Raw genomic sequence first — 7086 nt, forward strand, 5'->3', positions numbered from 1 at the left:
CTGTGGAGGGAAGTGGACAGCCAGTGCTTCATGTTGAGACCTGTCATCTGGACCGAAAATGTCAACTGTCCATTTTTTGAATGTCCCTGTTGAAACATCCAGACTCTTCCTGTGCTGGAGATACTAAAATGATTTAGGACGGATTTGACCATCGATAACGAGTGCAATTCAAGGAATATCTGAGATGTTCCCTATGGCCATGGTGAAATGTGAATCCAACAGGCAACAAGGTATCACACCAACTTTCTAGCAATTTTCAAATCGTCTGTGAAATCTTGCTGTATTCAGCTATTCAGCCCTTTGAATCTATGCCAGCTCTCAAAACAATTCCATTCCCCACTTATTCTCTCACACATGACCATTATCTCCCCCTGATTCTCCTCCCACCCAGGTACACTTGGGGTAATTCACACTGGCTAATCAACCTACACTCAGGCCCGATGTCAGGATAGAACTTGGACTGCAAAGCAGCAGAACTACCTGTTGCTTTTGCTGTGCCATTCCATCTGAGTGTGACCACAGCAGATTAAGATTAAACATCCTCTCTGTAAATAGCAAGGGTGGCGGATTCCATAATTAAAGGAAGTTGCAGGATGCAGGTGGGGAGTGGCTTCTAGGGAAAAGTTATGACTACATGTTATTTCCTGTCCGTACAGGAAGAGATCCAGAGACTGAGCAGGAATTTGCTCAGCTTCTTCTCATTTGGACGTGGCCATTTGCAAGGAAGTTATTCCCTTTAGTGAAGTCAGAGAATGATTTCACAAAAAGTGCTTCTGGACTGACAGGGTCCTCCCACTGGGCAATAAAAGCAGCAAAGGCTCCCTCCCTTTTCTCTCTGCTGCTTCTTTGTTCTCTGGGCTGTGACTAATCTTCACAGTGACTCGCAGGAAGTCCAGCCACAGATACACAGCTGAGAATGAGCTCAGGAAAAGCTTTCATGCCACTAAACTGTGGGAAAGAACTTACACATGTAACATCTATCACACCTAGAGGGCATTCAGGAGGGTCCCCATCAATGAACACTTGTGTTGTACGTGGCCCCTGGAGCAAGATCTCACAGACTAAGACTATGAAAAAATATTTTTAAACTTAGTCTGTTTTGATGGTTGCATCAGCTGCAGATAAAAACTAACAAGCTGCCCTTTAAGTTGCTGTGGGAACTTTAATAACATCCAGAGATGGTGGATGTGACTGGTTTTATCTTTCATTGAAACGATGGCATCACTGACAGTTCAGCACTCCCTCGTCACCACGGCGAGGTGTGATCACATGTTTGGTCCTTGCGTCTCTCCAGGTCAGGGTTAAGTTTATTGCTATGGTATGGACACAAGTACAGTCAGCTGTAAGTACAGTGAAAAGTAGCATCACAGGCTCACAGGCTCAGACAACACACAAAGCAAATTAGACACAAATTACATAAGAGAGGGGAAAATAAGAGACTGGGCAAAACAAGGCATTAGAGCAAAATAAAATACAATTAGGGAAAAGTAGTGCAAGAGGTGGTCTGTAGTGTTCCATTGCTGAGCTACAGTGCTGTGTGAAACTCTCAACTACATACTGTGCATACAGTATATAGCTAAGGTGCCGAAGACTTTTGCACAGTACTGTATATTGATTAAAATAGGAAGGTGGTTGAGAAATAGAAATAAGAGTACTTAGCTTTGTATTAGCTCAGTAATATGAAGTCTTATTTGGTTACTGGAAAGACACAATATACAGTACTGTTCAAAAGTCTCCGGCACCCTCGCTATAAGACTTTTGCACAGGATTGTAGGATTAGATTGAGCTGGTCAGTTCAGGAACCCTGCTGGGTGAAGGAAGGTAGCTGGTCTCGAACCTGGGGGTGTGGAATTCAGATTTCTGTACCTCCTGCCTGACCGTAGCAGTGGGAGCAGGTCATGACCCGAGTGGTGGAGATTAGTGTTGCTACATGCTGCATAAATGAGGCTATGCCTCCTGTAGATGATGTCAGTGGTGGTGAGGGCCGTGTCCATGATGGACCTGGCTGCGTTCGCGGGTCTCTGCTGCTCATAAGCTTAATACCTAGAGAGAAGCATACAACCAATGACAACGTGGTTCATTCACCTATGAATAGCATTTTATAGATCAGTAGGCAAGGTTTAAAGTACTGGATGCTGCATCCATATACATTCAAACATTTATTTATTTATTTGTTTGTTTGTTTGTATGTTTTGAGATACAGCACAGAACAGGACCTTCCAGCTGAGCAAGCTGCATGGCTCAGCAAGCCACTGATTTAACCCTCACCATTGAACAATTAACCTTCCAACTAGTACGTCTTTGGAATGTGGGAGGAAAATGGGGCACGCAGAGGAAACCCACACGCTCACGGGAAGGATGTATAAACTTCTCACAGACGGTACCAGAATTACACTCCAAACAGCGATGCCCCGAGCTGTAGTTGTGTTGCGCTAACCACTACGCTAAGTTCTGGCAGCAATTAATGTGTAAAGGTCTACCCAGCTCACAACTGCACATATATTTGGAAGATTGCTCCAGCACTGCACTAGGAAGTCAAAATGAGTTATAAGTACAAATCCTGGGGACTGTGGGCTTGCACAGTATCAATGTGGTTTTGATGGAAACGGAGAGAGGGGCCACTGCCTGAAAGGTACGGTGAGGTGTTCACAGATTCAAGCACAGTGTGGTATCTTTCACGTTCATACCCTGTGCATGGAGGAATTTGGTCCAGCTGTCCTTCTTTACTTCAATGCCAAACCTCACCCCCCACCCCCAACCAGCCTGTACTGGAGTGAAGCAATCTGTAGGATAAGCAGGAACTCTGTCACCTCCAGTAGCAAAAACGCTTCACCTCAGTCTTCAAATTGCAGTCCTCGGATGATGTTCATATTCAGAGGCTGAGCCTCAAATCACTGACTCCTTCACTGCTTGAGGACAAGAATGCATTTTGCGCTAGACATCCAGAAGATAAAGGTTCTTTATCATTTGTGCAACCTTGTGCAACCCCGCCTCAATAATTAATGTCTATGGTGAAGTCCTAGAAAATATAATTCTCTTTCCATATCTTGGGAGGCACCCTCTCAGCGAAGGCAGGCTCTGATGAGGAAATTCCTCACCACCTCCAGTATGCCAGCATAGTCTTTGGAAGTGTGTTCGAAAATCAAGACCTGACCAAGCACCCACCTCATAGTCACATCAGGACCCAAATTAATTTCTGAAATATGTCATTACTCTTATATTCTTCCAATATAAACTATTTGCTTGCTGTGCCCACAAGTAACATAGTAATTCTTATACATGAATAGCCATGTCTGTCTAAACACCATTTTAAAATAGGCTTTATTTCTATTTTCTTAATCAAACTGGGTAATTTGACATCTGCACTTAAGTTCTAACGGCTTATTCACTGGCCCTGCCTTAATCCCATTGAAGCCTGTCAGTGTTCACCTCACAACTCCCACTCACCTAACTTTGTTTCATTTGTTAACTGAGATATGTTATACTTGGCCACCTATCCATGGGTCCAGCTGTCAATCCCTGTAACAATATGCTTGTCACAACTTCGCAACCTATAAAATTCCCCTTATTTCTTACTTTCTGTTGTCTACTCTTGAGTTGATCCTCAACCATATTTACTGTAACCCCCAATCCCCATTAGTGCATGTGCCTTTTCAAACACCTTGTTAGCTATTGTTTGCTTACCATCATACTGAGCTTTGGTTTGAAATAAATAACTTTTTGTTATAATATAAACTTCTATCACATCATGATCACTCTTTCCCAAGGCCCTTTATCCACAAGATTATTAATGAATCCTTTTTTCACACAAGCATCGAAATGTCTGGTGAGTAAAGAGGCTCCATGAAGTACCTTTCAAGCACGTATCACCATCTTCAGAAGGGAAAAAAACAGTTGAGGATTTTATATTAATGGTGTCAATTGGGGAGTTCTGATGATAGGAGTTTCTCTCGTGTGCAGCTGTGTGCAGTCACAGTACTACATTCCATGGTCATATAATAATAAGTCATCAAATGTATAACATAACCACCATGGGCTTCCATAAGCCCTCTCCCTGCTGTGAAATATCCTGCGCTTGCCACTTGGTATTGAAACTCAGTGTTTAGCTAGTTCTCCACCAAAACTATAAATGGCTGCAGCTGAAACTTGATCAATAATGGCCCCAAGATCACACACAAAAACTGAAGCAAGCCTGCATTTAGTTGAGTGCAAACACCAATAAAATATCGAATATTAATATCCATAGATCAACCATGGGCGATTTTTTCTTTTCTGAGTGAGATTACTAAATGCACTTCTACTTCTACAGCAGAAAAAAATGTTACATCATACTGAGAAATAACTAGTCATTATAGAAATTCACATGGTTTCTATCAAAAAACAGCCTCTGACACCATTGATAAAATCTATCGTCCCGTGAGAACTAAATCATATGGTTTTCAATTTAATTGTTTTACATTACACTAAATGAGGAAAAATACTCCTCAGGAGTTATCTTTCAGGGTTTCATTTCATCAATAAAATTACCAAAGCTAATATTTCATGAATTAGCACTTCAAAGGTTGCGTTCTAAGTGTTAAGGTGTTTGCTTAAACAGATTGGTTTGAGAAGTGGCTTAAAGTGGGACCAAGTGAACTATAATGGAAATGTGTTAACAGATGTGTTGAAAACTGTACACACGGGAAATGAAACTTTTACATTGTAAAGTAGAATGTAAGAAATATGAACTTGGAAATAATTTTATGTTATTAGCATATGAAATTGAACTTGGAAATTTGTTTATAATGGTGAGATTAATCACTGGGCTAGATATTCCTTTGAAATAGTGATGAAGGATTGAGTGAATACATAATCATTTCTAATGTGTTAAATCACAAACTTTTGTCAAGCAATATTGAAGTAAATGAAATCATGCAAATACATTGAGACTTGCTTTTATTCTGTATATCTCCTCATAACTGCAGATATCTCACAATACTTCACAGAGATATATATATATAAAACAGTGAGGTATTCCTTCAGTAAAGAAGACACAGGAGACACCGGAGACTGCAGGTGCTGGGATATGCAGCAACAAGCAATTTTCTGGAAGAACTCAATGAGTCAAGCAGGATATGTGGGAGGAAAGGAATTTTTTGATATTTTGGGCCAAAACCCATGTGTGAAGGTGTTATACTTAGCTTATGAGCTCATGACAATGAATTGAACAATTTATTTTCATGATTGAGTCAGTACTGAGCTCACAAGAAGAAATAAATGTCTTAGCCCAAAGCTCCGTGTAAGTTTTTGAGAGTTCTGTATATTTTTGGTATTTCATTTTGGATTTGGTTCAGACTAAGGTTCATGATTGGATGCGTTGCAGACTTTGGCAAGGTTACTTTAACTCCATTAGCGTTCATTTATCTCTGATTCCTATTATATAATTCTCTAGTCAGTTTGGCATTTGGTGATTTAACGCTAGGACTGACTCCAGTCAGTGTCAAGCTTCATAACATTAAGTGCAATGCAGTAGTTCCAGATGAGGCTGCTAACAACAAAAAAATGCAAATCCTCAGGGCAGGTAAATCTGTGAATTTAGTCTTCCGATGATTTGATGAGCACACTGGGAGCAAGGCCTTACACTAACTTTGAATCAGTCAGCTATCAACTAACCACTATGTGTTTGGGATAGGTGGGAAGGGAAAGATTAGCCATGGTCCCTATTGGTCCCTGTTTACCTTATTGTCATTTTACAATGAACTCTAATTTCAATGCAATATTGAAGTAAATAGGCAATGTCCTGATCAGTTAAACCATAGTTTCACTAGTGCTTATTGCTAAATATGACACTTGAAATCACTGTCTACCTATCTGCACTGGAATGGGATCAGGAGATCATTAGGGATAATATAAAGATGGAACTAGGTTTACAGCAGATAACATAAGGCTGCTTTACAAGCCCTTGAAGCACCTGGGTTTGTCTTAGACCATAAGACCAGTAGGAACAGAATTAGGCCATTCAGCCCATCAAGTCTGATCTGCCATTCTATCATGGCTGATCCCGGATCCCACTCAACCCCATACACCTGCCTTCTCGCCATATCCTTTGATGCCCTGACCGATCAGGAAACTATCAATTTTCGCTTTAAGTACACCCGCGGTCTTAGCCTCCACAGCTGTCTGTGCAAGAGCATTGAACAGATTCACTGCTCCCTGGCTAAAAAAAATTCCTCCTTACCTCTGTTCTAAAAGGATGCCCCTCAATTTATAGGCTCTCTCCTCTCATTCTGGACACCTCCACCATAGGAAACATCCTCTCCACACCCACTTTATCTAGTTCTTTCCACATTCTAAATTCCAGTGAGTACAGGCCCAAGGCTGCAAAATGCTCCTCACATGTTAACCCTTTCATTCCCAGAATCATCCTAGTGAACCTCCTCTTGATTCTTTCCAATGACAACACATCCTTTCTAAGATATGGGGCCCAATACTGCTGACAATACTCCAAGTGTGGCCTCACTAGTATCTTATAAAACTTCAGCATTATGTCCTTGTTTTTATATTCTATTCCCCTTGAAATGAACACAAGTATTGTATTTACCTTCTTTACCACAGACTCAACCTGTAAATTAACCTTCTAGGTGTCTTGCACGAGGACTCCTAAGTCCTTTTGCACCTCTGATGTTTGAATCTTCTCCCCATTTAGATAATAGTCTGTACTTTTGTTCCTTTTACCAAAATGCATTATTATACATTTCCCAACACTGTATTCCATTTGCCACTTTTTTGTCCATTCTTCCAGTTTGTCTAAGTCCTGCTGCAATCACATTGCTTTCTCAGTATTACCTGCCCCTCCACCTATCTTTGTATCATTCACAAACTTTGTCACAAAGCCATCAATTCCGTTATCCAAATCATTGACAAACAATGTGAAAAGTAGCGGTCCCAATACTGACCCCTGAGGAACACTACTAGTTACTGGCAGCCAACCAGAAAAGGCCCCTTTTATTCCCACTTGCTACCTCCAATCTGTCAGCCATTCCTCTATCCATACCAGTATATTTCCTGTAACACCACAGGACTTTATCTTGTTAAGCAGCCTCATGT

This window comes from Mobula birostris, chromosome 20, assembly GCF_030028105.1.
Source record: "Mobula birostris isolate sMobBir1 chromosome 20, sMobBir1.hap1, whole genome shotgun sequence".
NCBI classification, from domain to species: Eukaryota; Metazoa; Chordata; class Chondrichthyes; order Myliobatiformes; family Myliobatidae; genus Mobula; species Mobula birostris.